The sequence below is a fragment of the Oculina patagonica genome, unplaced genomic scaffold (genome assembly GCF_052425735.1).
Source record: "Oculina patagonica isolate OP01 unplaced genomic scaffold, crgOcupat unplaced80, whole genome shotgun sequence".
NCBI lineage: Eukaryota > Metazoa > Cnidaria > Anthozoa > Scleractinia > Oculinidae > Oculina > Oculina patagonica.
The window spans coordinates 1-16,432 of NW_027558691.1; the positions used below are offsets into that span (position 1 = coordinate 1).

Below are 16,432 nucleotides of genomic sequence, written 5' to 3' on the forward strand. Positions count from 1 at the left end.
GGTAGCCTGTGAACAGGCTCTCCGGTCGGGGAGGGGGCGAAAAGAAAAAGGAAGAGCGGAGAGGGGGCTGGGAGAGAGAGCCTGTTGACAAAGCATGGAGGCAGCCATTCCGCCCCTTTTTATAAACCTGTCATCATCTGTCACTAATCTGTCGACAACGTGTCATCAACTCCGCCTTCTCCGCCTAGATGCATTGGAATATAATTAGAGCGTACTTGAAAATGACAGCTCGCGGGAAAAAACCGCGCTTTTCTCCAATATGGATCGGAGCGATCCTCAAAAAAAAAAAAAAAAAGTCAATTGTAAATAAAGGTGACGGGCCTACACAGACTTCTACGTTCGTGACATTTGTACTTTAGCCGTTCTATGGTAAGTTCGGTCTTTCGACCTTATTTGCTTCCGACTTCTTTCTGAAGGTACTGTTTTTATTTGGAGGCATTATGTATTGAAAAGAGCCGTCTGATTGTGGCCAAGGAAATGTATAGAGGTCATTAGTCCGCGCTGCGTGGTTTCCGTTTGTAGAGTTGAATGACACCTCTAAATTTGTACTCTGCCACATGTTGTGCTAGTTCAGTTTGTTTTGGCTCAATTCTATTTGCAAGATATGCTTTACGCTCTGAAAATGTTCGCCCTGGAAGGACAAGACCTATATGTTCCGTGAAAATGTAAACTACTTGCATTTTATTGACGCCGGGCCCGGCATTTTAATCAATACTGTTGCAAGATGTATTGTCTTATCACGGATTAAATCTTGGTCCGGCTTCGCCAGAGACTGTGTCAGCTTTACTATGAAAAAGCTGAATGTTGGTTTCAGAGAGACCTTCTGTATTGTAAAGTCTATGCTTCTTGCATTATTTTGATCGAGCGCTCTGTCTTTTTAGCTCGATGTTTAGGATTTTTTACCTCCCTTGTTCGTTGCGTTACGTTGGCACCACATGATTCAAATATAGATTTGGAATTTTCTTCACGCGCAAGTCTGTTGACTATTTTGCGTTTTGTATATGCCAGTATATGGTTCAGTAATCTGTCGTATGTGGACGAAATCTTTTAAAGAATCGTCCAACGCACGTTCAAAGAGATCGTTCGTAATTCGCAAAGACGCCATGTTTTCACTTCATAATAAGGCGCATTCCATCGCGTCCGTGTATATTTACGGTGTCGGCAAATTGAGATATGTTGATAAGACCTGTCAACAATCAGTGATTCGATCAATCAGATGTTGCACTAGAATCTCGTGCACGGAACGGCGGCAAAAAAGCTTTGTCCGCAGGCTCCCCCGATTTCCTGTCCCGACCCGACACATTACTCGGCTCGCTCCGCTCGCCGAAAACATCATCGGGAGCCTGCTCGCAGGCTACCGGGGGGGGGTTACTCCCTATAACCCTATAATGGCCTATACGGGGAGGCTCCGCCCGAAAGGGGTACCTTTTTCAGGCTGCAGGTATATAAAAGGGTAGGAATTTCACGAGTTTAAGTATATGAAAGGGTATGGAAATCTGTCATTTGGCTATTTGAAAGGGCCTTTAATTAAAATGTTTCGAACAGACGCAATTTATGGCTGTATTATTTTAATTTATTAAGCGCTACATAAAAATGACAAGAAAACGTCCTATTTTAAGTCCACGCCATGTCTCTCAGGTATATGAGAGGGGTAGCTTTTTTCAGTGAAAGGTATACGAAAGGGGTACAATTTCTGTCAAAATGGTAAATAAAAGGGTAAGGAGTTAGAACTTGGGGCGGAGCCTCCCCGTATAAAACTTTTTTGAGTACCCCCCCCCCCCGGGTATCAGAGCTTAACTACTGAAAATCAAGAGTTGGAAGTTTTTGTTCAGTACTGAATCCATCCGTTGCGAAATGAGCCATGAGAAGTTTACATTGTTTGCATTATTTGATTAAAAGATCACACATATATAGTACGTCGAGTTTTAATCAATGAGCTCTCACACAAGTATTTGCTCTTTAAATTCAGCGGAAGGAAGATACAACGTGAAAGGTTAGAGAAAGGTTGCCATGTTTAATGTTCCTTACTCTATTTCTTTCTCCACAGAGAAAAATGGAGTACCTGCTCTCTATTTCTTTTTTCATCATGGCATCCCAAGTTGTTTGTAATAGCGCCTCTCCGCTGCTTCCTGTCGATAATACCTTGGGCAAATATCAGGTGGAAAAACGCCAAGGTATTCATGCGTATTTGTATATGATATATTTACTGATCTGTTTCCAGTTTTGCTACGTATCTCTAAAACTTTTACCTCTCATTCCTAAAAAATTAAAGTTGTCTGTTCCTCGGGATTTTTCCGAGGTTAAAAATTGGATTTGAATCGTCGTTACGATCAGTTTCACTGGTGTTCTTCTGGCTTGCTGTCACCAAGCAAAACAACGATCCGCCGTATTGAGGATTATGATGAGTCTAAATATGTGTTGTTCAAGTATTGTTCAGTGCTTTATTCATAACTGCCATGGATTTCTTTAAATTTCGATAGTTCGTCGATCTTGTATGTCAGCTGAGATTTAACTGCGAACACATAGTGTGGTCTGCCTGTGTTAATATCAAGCCTGAAGAAAACCAGTGAAACTGATCGAAACGTCGATTCAAAATGAATAAAAATGAAAAAAATGTATGCAAATTATTACATGTAACCCATTCGGTCTTATTCCCTAAGCATATTTCAATACTGTGCTTAAGATCATAATGATATCTATTGTTCTTATATTGCGTGTCATGTTAAAACAGCCGATTTCACTTACCCTTATCAAATCAAAAAGTTATTTTTACTAATCGTGGAGTTTATCTTTACTCCTCAGTTTGCACCCCAGATCAGTTTGATAAATTTAAGAGTTGTGCTGGTTGGAAGGCGATTGGCTGGTGTATTCAACGATCAACTTTTATGAGGATAAATTGTTACTTCACATGTGGAAACTGTCGGAGTAAGTTCAATACAAAGTTTTCCATTTAGTGTCGTAACCGGGACAGGGTGTCAAAGATAACGCGCGTTTGAGCTATATTTAGTCATTTAGAGTGTTGAGGGATATTTAGGCTACCGTTTGAAGAGTCGTTAATTAATGGTCTGTATCAGACTTTACATGGAAAATATGTAAATCCGGGAAAAATATCAGTTAACTGCAATGGAAAATTCATTAAATGGCCTATTTAATGAATTTTCTTTGAAAATAACTGTATTTTCCATACCATATCTAAAGACAGAGACTGTACGGACAGTTACTCGAGTTTCACGCACGAAGCGATCATCAGACTGTCCCGTTAGAGGTGGGTGGAATTCAATTTAAACTAATTTCATGGAGACCGTCCTCCATGAAATTAGTTTAAATTGAATTCCACCCGCCTCTAACGGGACAGTCTGATGATCGCTTCGAGCGTGAAACTCGAGTAACTGTCCGTACAGTCTCTGTATTAAATTAGATATAGTATTCTGCTCTGCATGTATTTGCATCGAGCACTTCTACGATTGTGTGAAACCTTTTACATTTTTCTTTGTTTATTTTTCCATAGATAGATAAAGTTTTGTTGTTGTTGTTGCTCTTGCTGATGTTGTTGTTGTTGTTGTTGTTTTTTTTTTTTTTTTTTTTTTTTATTGATTGCACAATTATAAATTACAAACAACATAAAAAATCAGTTATACAATACAAAAATAAATAAATAGATAAATAAATGAATAAATCACATTCAACTGAATTACATAATATTACATTCGATTACAATTACGATAACTAAAATCAAATTAACCTAATCTACATAAACTACATTACAAGTTGTGCCATACAAAACAAACAACAAAGAGTGGTCTCTACGCTACTTATACAGGAATTAGAAGCTTTTATAAAGGAAAGATAAGGGGTTTAAATATCTCACAAAATAGATACTAGATTAGACCATTTCTTAAAATGACACGCAAGCTTATCTCGTTTCCTGGCAATATTTCTTTCTATTTTTTCATAAAAGTTGAGTTCATTTATGAAACGTTGTACACTTGGCATTTGGCATTTGGCCACCAGGTCTAGACTTATATATTAAAAGTTTGAACACTGTAAGAATAAGGTTTATTATAGCGCTGTTTTTTTCAGAGTCTATACCTAATATAATATTTGGGATATTCAATTCTGGCAAAACAATTCCGGCAGATTTAGTCCAGATTCTTATGTCCCTATACAGGGATTTAGAGTGCTCACAATTGACAAAAAGGTGATCGATTGTTTCTGAATAAATAGAACAGAAGGCACAAATAGGAGATTCGATGATCTTGAAGCGGAATAGGTCCCTGTTTAAATAAAGGCAATTGTTAAGGATTTTATATTGAAAACATCTTGTGTAAGGATCAATAGACATGTTATATATTCTACGATAGACGGATTCCCAGTCAATTTGGCCATCGACCCGTTTCAGGAAATGAGATTGGGCAGTAGGTTTTTTAAATTTTGATTGAACAAACGAGAGGTATACGTCTTTTGATGTTATTTTGGAAGCAGTGTCATTTCTACCGGGGTTTGAGGGATCGTGATCCTCAAAAGCGTTGGCGTCCTTCATTAGCGTTTTCCAGCCTTGGGGAATTGCGCTAGTGATACTGGCCCAGAATATAAAGTGACGGGGCTCAACGCCCATCGCATAAGCAGTTTCCCAGTTAATTTCGTTCCTTTCGTTATATAAGTCTTTAACCCTGAAGATACCTCTTGAAGCCAGTTGGGGAAAAAAGACCGATTTTTTGTTTACTTTGATATATTTATTATTCCAGAGTACTTGATTTGCGATGTGTTCCGGGGTAACGACTTCTTCGTCATTGTATTCAGCCCAGCTGACTAAAACACTCTTGTAGAAATACGACAGACCTTTCGGAATCCTTTCCTTATCGAAGTTTGTTCCTATCGCCTTCGTTCCTCCTATAGACGCTAAATGCTGCATAGGGAAACTCTTCCAGGCTTTAACATAGTTTTCGTCTAGGAGGTTAAGAGCCCATTTGACTCTGTTTGCTTTGATTTGTGACTCAAAGTCGGGTAAACTAATTCCTCCGTTATCGTAATTACCTATTAAGGTGTCGTATTTGATTTTTGGCTTTTTACCGTTCCAAATAAAGTCTGTTATTACGTTTTTGACTTTGCTTATGAAGTAGTCTGGTACAAAAATCTTGGAACATACATACAACAATTTAGGCAGAGCAAGCGATTTAATTATTGTCGATTTACCAAAGAGCGTCAGACTACGCATTTTCCAGATGTTTAGAACTGTTTTAAAGCTTTCGAAAATTCGATCTAGATTTTGCTCTCGAAAAAAGGTGTCGTTATACGAAAAGTTAATACCCAGAATTTTTATGCCTCTCTCGTAAAGATCGATCCATTTTATGCCATCATCGTCGGTAGGCTGCACATCTAGTTTACTGCTGCCTATCCAGCCAGCTTCGGATTTAGTGGTGTTTATCTTAAGAGAGGAGAATGAATAAAATTCCTGGATTGATTTTAGAACCACATTAAGGGAAGCTATGTCTTTCAGAAAAAATGTGCTATCGTCGGCGAATAGCTCGAGCTTTTTTTGTTTCTCGCCGATCCAAATTCCTTCAATCTGCCTATTCTGGCGAATTAATGACGCTAGAACTTCTATCACAAGAATAAAAAGGTAGGGAGAGATTGGGTCCCCTTGTTTGGTTCCTCTTGCAATGTTGAAAAGATTTGTCGCGAAGCCATTGTTCAGTACACACGCGCGGTTACCGCGGAGTAATACACCGATCCATTTTAATATATAGATTTAGGCAAGCCTAAAAGCGGAGCTCCCCGGTTATATGCCCTTTACATTTTTTTTAGAATGATTTTTTATTCGTGTTATTTTCTTTATATATATTATGTATTGTTTTTCACCATGAACAACAGCACCAAATAAAAGTAAAAATAGTTGATCAATCAAAAGAGGATGATCATCTAGCAGTTTGTGCATAACCACCCAAAGGTATATAAACTCTCAAAGAGAAACTAGAACAAAGAAAGCGTTGCTCTAGAAAATATCCATACACCCACCATAACTGGTATGTTATAGCTGTACATAGCATACAACTGGAAAGTTTTGCATGTAGCTTGTCCCACCCCCCCCCTCAAACGGGGGCCCTATTGGAACAGTGACAGTATTATTTCCCGATACCATAAATAACAACAAATAACTAATCTGTGAGACGCACCCACAAAACAAAACAGCTGTGTTTAATGTTTTATTATTTAATGACTGAGTTCGGTTTTGGTGAAGTAAAAATTTACCTATGAACAACATATATTTTATCAGTTATTATTGTATTGCAACATGTGAGATTAATTTAGAGATTGATGAACTGTGTATCTCATTATCATGATGTTCGTCACAGTGTGGGCACTGGGAATTAAATGTTTGGGTAGGTAAAGCCTGCTGTTGAGCCAAGTGGCTCATCAGGCTGGAGCGTAACCAGGTTTCTGCAGCATTATTAAGCGGCTAGGAGTATTTCTACTCCCCCTGGATGGGATGCTAGTCCATCGCAGGGTTAACCCCCCCCTCCCCCAGCAGTAAATAAGCCGGTACCCATTTATACACCTGGGTGAAGAGAAGAACTATGAGAGTAAAGTGTCTTGCCTAAGAACGCAACGTAGTGCCCGGGCCAGGTCTCGAACCCGGACCGCTCGATCCGGAGTCCAGCACAATAACCATTAGGTCACCAAACCTCCCACAAATGTTTGGGTAGCCGGATGATTTTTATATTGTGTTGTCAGAGATCCCTTAAGAAATACGTACATGGATGAGCCTTATCTGGCTCTATTTCATTAACTTTAAAATTACACCTGACCACATAAATTGTATTTCACACAGAGTACATAAGTATTAGTTGTACATGCAATGAAGAAATAATATATTCTGATTGTTCATTTATCTCTCTCTCTCTGTGTCTGCAACTCTCTGTGGAAATTCTGCTACTCGTGTTAACCCTGAAAAAGGGAAAATAACAGATACCATTTTGTTGACGATCATTGACATCAAATGAATATTTATAATTTTAATTGAATTTATTCAGAACATTATACAGATACATAAAAAAGAGAGTTATTTTTCCAATTTTTGCATGGGCCAGGGAATGTGTTGGGGGATACATGAATGTTTAGAACCAAAAAGTCCTTTCAGAGTGAGTGTGTCAGCAAAACCTTTTTTTACCTACTGAAGACACTAATAGTGCTATCAAAAAGACCCGGCACATGGCGAGGCTTTGATGAATGTTTTGGGGTGTGAAACACCGGCTTAATTCAAGAGTTCCCTACAAAATGATGTGTCTTTTGAGACTCTTATAATTATTTATCTCTGACAGGTGCTGTTGAAAGTACTGTGATTAAGTCCAGGAAAGCTTACATATTCTCCCTAAAACTTTTATCAGGGATGTAGCTAAGAAAACACTTAGCTGGTTCATCAACAAGCCCAGCTGGCTTTTCTGGCCTAAACAGCTCTAAAATTTTACTAAGTCTTTGTGTTCACGTAAAATTTCAGCTGAGTTTAAGTTCTATTTCTACATTTGCCTGGTACCACAACAAGACAATTTATGTTAAGTTAGGGCTTGAGCTTATTAGCTATTAAGGTTTAATTAAGGTATTAACAAAAGGAATTCAAACACAACAGGTCAATTTGCACTTCTCCCACAAAATCATTACAAGTATTCCGGTATTTTGTCGGGTCAGGTAGCAGATCTTGTTGGTTCTTTGCCCTCATACCCCTCCTCCACGGTGGGGGAGGGGGTGCATTGTATGAACAACGAAAACATTTTACTTGAACAATAAAAACATTTTATGTACATGTGCTGTTACATATAAATTGTGTATATTAAATTCCTCAATTGAACGAGGATTTTAGGGAAATATACAATGTAAACTTACCAAGGGGTTAAAACGCATACCATTTTTCACACCCAAAAGTTTTACACTTGAAAAACAAGTTTCATGTTTCAAGTTTCATTGTGTCCCCAATTAGCTCTTTAGCTAAATACCATTGACACTTAAATAAAGTTTATGTATGTATGTATGCACTAATGTGTCATGGAGCTTCTTTAATATCTAGCTAAAGAAAGGTATAAGCTGACACTTATGTAATGATTACCTGCATCACCAATTTCACTAACTGCACCCCTTGACTGTTTTCCCTGCACTGAAAACAAAATTTATACATATCAAAAACCTGTAAAATTCTTAACTCGCATCCTGGCAAAAAGAATGGAAATCCTAACAGCAAGTTTTAGAAAGACAACAGATTTACCAAAATAAATGATAACTTCAAACTGCATCTTACACCCTCCATAAATACTTCTCACTGAAATTGACCTCAAAAAAATTGTTGTACATGTAAATAAATAATACATGTATGTATTATTTACTTTTAATTATATAATCCTCGAGTCATCGCAGACAGGCCCATTTTGAACTTATTTTTTTCACGATCAAAAACTAATCCTACTTCTCTTGTAGAAAAAAAATTGGCAAAAATATTTGATTTAGTCACTGCTTTAAGTTGGAAAACTTTGAAAGGCTTAAAGAATTGTACGAGTCATGTGCAACCTTCCAGAAAGCAATGCTCATAGCCACAGGGCTAAAAAAGTACCCTCTGATTATCTGGGGCAAGTAGATTTTTCTGTCAAGCAATTAATTTTTCGTGCCTGTTTGCGTAATTTAGGTTAAAAGGCCCAGGCAAGTCGTCTACATGTAATCTACATGTAAATTATACAGTCACAAGTTTACTAAGGGCCTGTTTACATGGAAGGCGGGTGCCCCGGCTAACCGAGTTACCCGGCTAACCGAGCTACCCTGGGCGAGCCAACTTTTCATACATTTCTTAAGAAAACGTATTGAAGCCTTTACATGCTAGAAGGGTAACCCGCCTTGCCGGGGCACTCGGTCTACTTGCCCGGGGCACCCTTCTAGGCGGGACAGCTTTTTGCCATGTAAACGGTTATGACCGAGCTATCCCGGCTTGCCGGGATAAGTTTTCGCGCGTGTTTTTGAACTAAATTTGAAGTAAATGGCATAAAATGTATAAATTCTGGACCCAAACAGTGCTATTTGATCAAAATTAGTTTTATTACTTTTATCGGTTGGCTGGAAAATATTTCTTTGAGCAACAGCTAATTAATTCGAAATTTTCGTGAGAATGATTATCCTAATTCACGACACAACAAATTTAATTTCAATTTGACAGCCAAATACTGTTGAATTTCGATTTAATTTCGCCACAAATGAACACAGTAAATTTCTGAGAACTTGCACATCAAATTAAAATAGGTTTGAAGACGAAAAGCCTTGATTATTCAGTAAAAAGTCATACTTTTCTTCAATCATTTGGAGCTACAATGTCTTCCCACGCCGTGACACGCTTCAATGACGCTGTCTCATCTCGGGTAGAAGGGCTGTGAATTCTGCATGTAAAGGCGGGCTATGTTTCATCCCTTCTAGCCGGGTAACTCGGTTAGCCGGGGCACCCTCCCTCCATGTAAACAGGCCCTAAGAAACATAATCATGCACAGTCCTAGGCAAGCAAAATTTGAGAGCTGCTTGTTAACCACAGGGCAATCTGGAATTTATTTTTTTCCAAGCCCTTATCCTACATTATAACTTCAGGATCAGCTTGGTTGTAACAGTTATAACTTAAGAAAATTTCATGATCTTTCGCATAACATTTTAGAATCTGTGCTATATTCTTTTATGTACCATATTTATTCGATTAAACGCCACGGCGTTTATTTAATTTTTCGTGATTCGAGTGCGGCGTTTATTAGAGGAAAGCGTTTATACGAGGGTGGCGTTCATTTAAAATTCAATTTATTTCTTGTAAACAATAGTATAGTAACTGAACATTTAAATTAAAAAAAAAAAAAACAGAAACATGTTTTAGTGCATGCCTGAAAAGTTAATTTCAATACCTTAAAACCTTGTTACAATCAAGAAAAATATTTTTTTTGGCCTGCTCAAGCTTGATTATTACTGCATTTGCTTTCCGAGTCTGTTATTCGAATGAATGCTGCATCATCATGATGCAGCGTTTATTTGAGGGCGACGTTTATTAATATTTCTGTTCTAATATGTAGCGCTCATTCGAGGGAGGCGTTTAATCAATTAAATACGGTAAGTTATAAAAATATGAAGAAACTAATTTATTTATTCTGAGAAAGGCTGTAAAATCAGATAAGAAATACAAAACTTTCACAAAACGTTTTCACTCATAATATTCATATGATAAAAATATAAAAACTAAAATAAGGAAGACTACGCAAAGTTCTCAGTGAAAAATAACAGAGGTCATGGAGAAACTATATTTCGCTAAGACTCTCAGCTAGCAATGTCCCCTATACAGTATGGGGCCCAGTTCTCGGCCGGGTCCAGTTCTCGGCCACTTTGTGTTCAACGCGTTTTTTCACGTCTCAGTTGAATTAAAACAAAAAGTTATTTACATCCAGCGATAGATTTACATTTGCGATAGACTGATTCTTGTGCTCTAAGTATCGTTAGTTTGATCCTTCAACACGCTATAGAAAGCTCACAAGTCGAGTTTACACGGAGGTAGGTTAATTTGTTTTCCCGAAATCTTGTTTGTTTACGGCTCCTTGAAATTCTTGGATGCAGTTAAATTCGTATTTTATCCGAAAGCCCCAACCAAAAGAGCTAATTTTTTTGCATGTGAAACGTAAAATAATTCAGCTTTCTGCTTAAGTTAACTTTTCGTTGATTCTTTGTATTTTGTTGGTCTTAATTTTTTTCGGAATTTTTCCGTGCGACTTTTGCGTATTTGCCAGTTCTCTGCCACCCTGCTCGCTATCACAGCTTAGTGCTTGGTTTTTAATATAATTTCATCTACTGCAGCCAGAATAAAAGAAAGAAATGTTTTAAAAATAAAGTTCAATTAAATCTCTAAGTTTTGAGCTAACTCTTGTCTTGTTTATTATTTCTACAACACCTAACTCTTTCAAGACCCTTCCACTGCAAAGTAAACCATCTAAATGCATTGGTCACACAACACAATTCTGCGGTTTTGCAAGAACCTGCAAAAAGCCTCATAAAAATATTTTGCAATCGATATAATGCACCTATCAATGGTTTGCCCCAGGATGGGGGGGGCGGGTGACCCCCGGGGAATTTGAAATTTTTTGGAATCCAGAGTCGAATTCCCCACCCCTGGGCACCTAGTGAATGTCAAATTTCCCATATCTCCTCTTAAATTTCTAACCCAGCAGACCATTTTAGATGTCAAAATCCCTACCCTGGGAGATCTTCACAATGTCAAGTTCCCGTGGGTTGCCCGCCCCCCCATCCTGGGGCAAACCATTGATAGGTGCATAACATAAATAAGTTTACAGAGTGATTTTATGACTGTGAAAATTAATTGAGCCTTTTTATACGGAAATTACGCATAAGCTTTTTGGTGGCCGAGAACTGGGCCCACAATAGGAGATTTTATTTTTATTATTGTTCGGGATAATTAATTATTAACCGGTCGATAGCTTTACACCAAAAAGCTGAATAATGTAGAAAGCTCTGGGAGAAATTTCAAGTTTCTTTGGTTATTCTGAGAAAAGAAATACTAGTTTACGTCTATAGTGGCCAAGAACTGGGCCCCATCCTGTATTGCATCTGACTCGACCACATTCTTACAAATTTTCATGTAAATTTTGTTCTCTACTTGTTCTGTACTCTTTCCAACGTTTAAAAGTGGTGTGTTCTTCCTTCTTCGGTGATTTAACTACAGAATAAACAAATTAACGCGGATAGGAAAAACCAGAAGTAAGGTATGCTTTGAATACAACTAGTGTTTAAGACAAAACGAATTTCAGTTCATTAAGTCTATGTCCTTGTTTGACATACCGGTACACGACTGAGAGCTAGAACCCAGCTTCGTTTAAAAATGATGTACAGTGTATTAGGTTGAATGCTGGTTAATCTAAATACCAAAGACTTTTCTAATCTGTTAAAAAATGAACATCAATAGCTCACCTTGTTTTCGTAAAGGAATGTTGTCTTTGACCGTCTTTGCTTCAAACTCACCAAGAAGCTTGGAAGATTTTCCATTTCGATCGGCCACAATCTTCACTCCTCTACTAACTATGGTTGTCATCGCGGGTGAAACGAGGAATATATCCAGAAATAATGTATCTGTAATAAACTGTCTTTAAAACTGAGTTCTTCGTGTGCTTTTCAATCGAGGAGTCTTCATGCTTAGTAGTGAACTCATGCGTACGCTTGGTAAATCGGCATGCTACGAGATTAAATCGGCATGCTGTGAGATTGTTTCCTGACTTTTCACACAGCGGACTTCCTCAAGTTAGTCTCCCCTTCATGTAATTCTAACATTGTCAACAAGAGCTAAGAATGAATTTTTTTTCCTCGCGTTTAAAACTTCCTACTATATAAAGCTTAGCTGAGTAGAAATCGTTTTTAAAAAACTTTTTTGCTAAGGCCTTGATAGTAATGATTTTTCCCGCCAAAAGACGCGGGTTGCCACCGGAGCCTAGCTCGTTCCCAGGCCTAATCCGTGCGTACGGACGGACGTACGTACGCGACAACCAAAATTTCTCGGTTCGATAGGATACCATTTGCCCTGTCTGTTCCCTTGTACCCGCATGTTACCAATGGAGCTACGCTACGCGCCTTCGGCGCGTGGAGCTCCGCTATGAAGTCATCACCGAAACCAAAATGCGTCAGAGACGCAAGAATAAAATTATGTTCAATACTATCGAAAGCTTTCTCGAAGTCGGCTGCGGAAAGTATAACCGATTCATCGTTTTTCATTGTGAAATCCATAATGTCGTCGATGAGACGAATAGAGTCCTCGATATTTCTACCTTTGATAAACGCTGCCTGGTCGGCGTCGACAAGTTTTGTTAAGACTTTGCTCATTCGGTTACTTAGCACCTTGCTGCAAATTTTGGTATCTACATTAATAAGACTAATTGGGCGCCAAGAAGATAAAAGTCTTTTGTCTTTGCCTGTTTTCTCTAACAGTGTAATCACTACCTGTTGTTGGGAGGTGCTCAATGTTCCATCGTCAAAGGCGCTGTTGAGGCATTTAATTAGTTCGGCATTTAACACATCCCAAAACGCGAGATAAAATTCCTTCGTAAGCCCGTCCATGCCAGGTGTTTTAGACGACCCTAATTGTTTTAGGGCGTTAAAACATTCGTTAACTGTTAAGTAACCTTCGCATGATGCTTTCTCCTCAGCGGTTAAAGTGGGGGAATCGATTCTCCTCATGAAATCTAAACAATCCTCGTGGGTCTTAATGTTTTTCCGCGAATAGAGCTCGCTGTAGAAATGTTCGATGTTGTTAAGAATTTCTTTTGGTTCTGTGATTTCTTGACTATTTTCCGTTAATAGCTTTCTCAGGTGCGTTTTGGCCTTATTACGCTTTTCCAGTGATAAAAAATATTTTGTATTTTTTTCACCCTGCTCATACCAGTTCACTTTGGATCTTATGATTATTCCTTCCGTGATGTAATTGCTTTTATCTTCCAAAGACTTTTTTAATTTGTCGTGCTCGGCGGTTTTAACAGGGTCATGTTCCCACCCGTTAAAGCTTTCGATTTTCTTAATCTTTTCCTCGATATCTCGGTATTCATTCCTGAATGTTTTTGCACGTGCTTTTGAGAATGTTATTGTTGATTTGCGAATTTCATATTTCAACAAGTCCCATCGCAGCTGAGGATTTACAATTCCTTCAGAATCCATTTTTACTTTGCAGTTGTTTATTACATTTTTCATTTCTCCAATATAGTTGCTATCGTTAATGAGAGAGTTGTTGAATTTCCAAAATGATGGACCGTTTTTAACCCCGGGCAATGATTTAATACGCAAAGTAATCGCAGAATGATCGGTGGACGGGGCCGGAATGATATCTACTTGTTCGACATATGATTGAAGTTCGTCAGAAATTAAGAAATAATCTAAACGCCTATATATGGTTATGTTTAAGGAGCTGCTTCGTCCTTGCCCTTTGCCGCTCCAGGTGAATTTTTTGGCGTCCGGGTTTCTGACCCTCCATATATCGCACAGATCCAGATCTAGCATGATTTCCCGAATAGCTTCGATCGAGCGAGTTTTTAATTTTGGATTCCCACCGCTTGCTTCCAGCTCTATATCGAAGATAAAGTTGAAGTCGCCACCCCAGATAAAAGAGGTATCTACTGGGCAGTCAAGGTTGTTGATTACTTCGCATATCTCTAACAAAAGCGATACTTGATTTTTTTCATCATTGGGTGCGTAAGAATTTATTAGTAGAAAGGAATTGCCTTGCAACAGGCACAAAGCGAGGATAAATCTGCCATTTTGGTCAATAATTTTCTTAACGATGCTATAGTCTAGTTGTTCACCAAATAAAATAGCGACACCTTTACTATTCGACGTTCCATGAGACATGATTATTTCGCCTTTATATCTTTGGGACCATTCCGTCTCAATATCAATAGTCGAATGAGTCTCTTGAAGAAATGCGATTCCTCGATTTCCACCGTGTTTTGCCACCCAGTTGAATATCTTTTTAGATTTCCTATACTCGCGTAATCCTCTCACATTGAGAGATATTAACCCTACATCTATATTATTATCATTGAATAAGTAAACTTAGAGAAAAAAAAGTCGTGAAATTGAGTGCGTAAAGACCAAACAATATAAATAAGTATGCATACAATAAAGAAAAAAAGGCACAAGGGACTAGACACATATATAACAATAGAACTAAGAAGTGTGATTAGCATTTTCGGGTTTGTGAATTTTGATTTCTCCTGAGCAATTCAGAAAGGTAGTAAAGCAATTTCCATCAACTTCGAAATCCTCCTAACTAAGCAGACTTAACCAACATTGGCTATAGCAACCCTGAGTGCGCCCTTATCCGGAATTAATGACGATTAAGACCAATAGTATTATAATAAACTAATAAACTCACTCAAGTAGTTCCTTTGGCACGTTGTCGTTTGAATATTTAGCGTTTTCAATTTTCAGAGTTCTTCCGATGACTTTTGCTTGTTTGCCGCTTGCCCGGGCCTTAAGCATCGCTTTGATCAGGACTGATCTTTCGTCCTGAATTTCACTGGGATAATCCAAGGTTATATAGGCGTCGCGATAGTAGAGGGATTCTTTGAGTTGGTTTCTATTCCGGAAAACATTCTCCTTGTCTTCCCTGCAGACGAAACGCACAATTATCGGTCGAGGCCGTCCTTGGGTTGATTTACCCATTCTGTGCACGGCGTGACACCTCATCTGACTTGTCTCAATGTCCATTTCTTTGGCGATAATGTCGAAGATTATGGCCCGCCATTCGTAAAAAAATTCCGACACTCGTAATGGTTTCGAATCTCGTAATGGTTTCGGGTTCGTAATGGTTCCGAGGTGTCGAAATAGTTTCGACAACGTCGCAATGGTTACGGTTTTTGAAGTCTCGCAATGGTTTCGAGAGTCCGTAATGGTTACGGCCACTCTTGCACGCGACTGAGACTGGTCACGTGTTTTAGGTCGCACGGAGACTGAGCACCAGTGTTATTGTTGTATTTATGTTCTGTTGCCATGTGAACGAGTAATATAAGCATTTCACGTTAAACGCAACGATCGCTACTGCAGGCTTATTGTCAAACACTTACACACGGAGTATTCTTTTATTAGTATCGGACATTCCGTTTGAATTTCATTTCATACATACATACATACATAAACTTTATTTAAGTGTCAATGGTATTTAGCTAAAGAGCTAATTGGGGACACTAAAATTAATTTACAAATATAAAAATACTAATATTATATAAATAGATATAAAATATAAAAACACTAATATTATATAAATAGATATAAAATATAAAAATACTAATATTATAAAATAGATATATCGATAGATAGTTAAAATGACACAGATATGTTTTTAAAATTCCAATAAGTTAAAAATGATTACAAGATTACTAAAATTAGTTACATTATTATATTGTGCAAGCGTAGCATCTGCAATGTCCGTCCAACACATCAGTAATGTTACTGCCCCGAACTGCTTTTTTGAATTCAAAAAGGCTTTTTTTGTTACGAAGATCTTTATCTACTTTGCCCCACAGATAGGGACCTAAATACCTAATACTATGTTTACCATAATTTACAGTGTTGAACCTAGGTATTGGAAAATCGCTACTACGTAAATCATAATTCTTAGATTGTTTATAAAATATGTCAGAAATGTGTTTAGGTGCCAGTAAATTTTTAACCTTGTACATTAATATCAATATGTCTTGTAGTCGTCTATTTACTAAACTAGGAAGCTTTGCCTTATTTAATAATTCTTCATAGGATGTCGTCTTGCTATTATATACTGCACGTAGTGCTCGTTCTTGTACCTTTTCTAGTTTTCTAGTGTCAGATGCTTTGCAGAAATGCCACACAGTATGACAATACGTGAGATTAGGTAGAATTGCCGCTTTGT

The 16,432-nt window shown here is 38.0% G+C and overlaps 1 long non-coding RNA gene across 1 annotated transcript; it reads right to left on the reverse strand.

Moving 5' to 3' along the window:
* Positions 1–6,203: 6,203 nt before the first annotated feature.
* LOC144641274 (uncharacterized) lies at positions 6,204–12,660 on the reverse strand. The gene is made up of 3 exons (XR_013568529.1): positions 11,977–12,660; positions 8,099–8,146; positions 6,204–6,945 (listed from the first exon to the last, which is right to left on the reverse strand). It is a non-coding gene; the product is annotated as an uncharacterized LOC144641274 (long non-coding RNA).
* Positions 12,661–16,432: the final 3,772 nt, after the last annotated feature.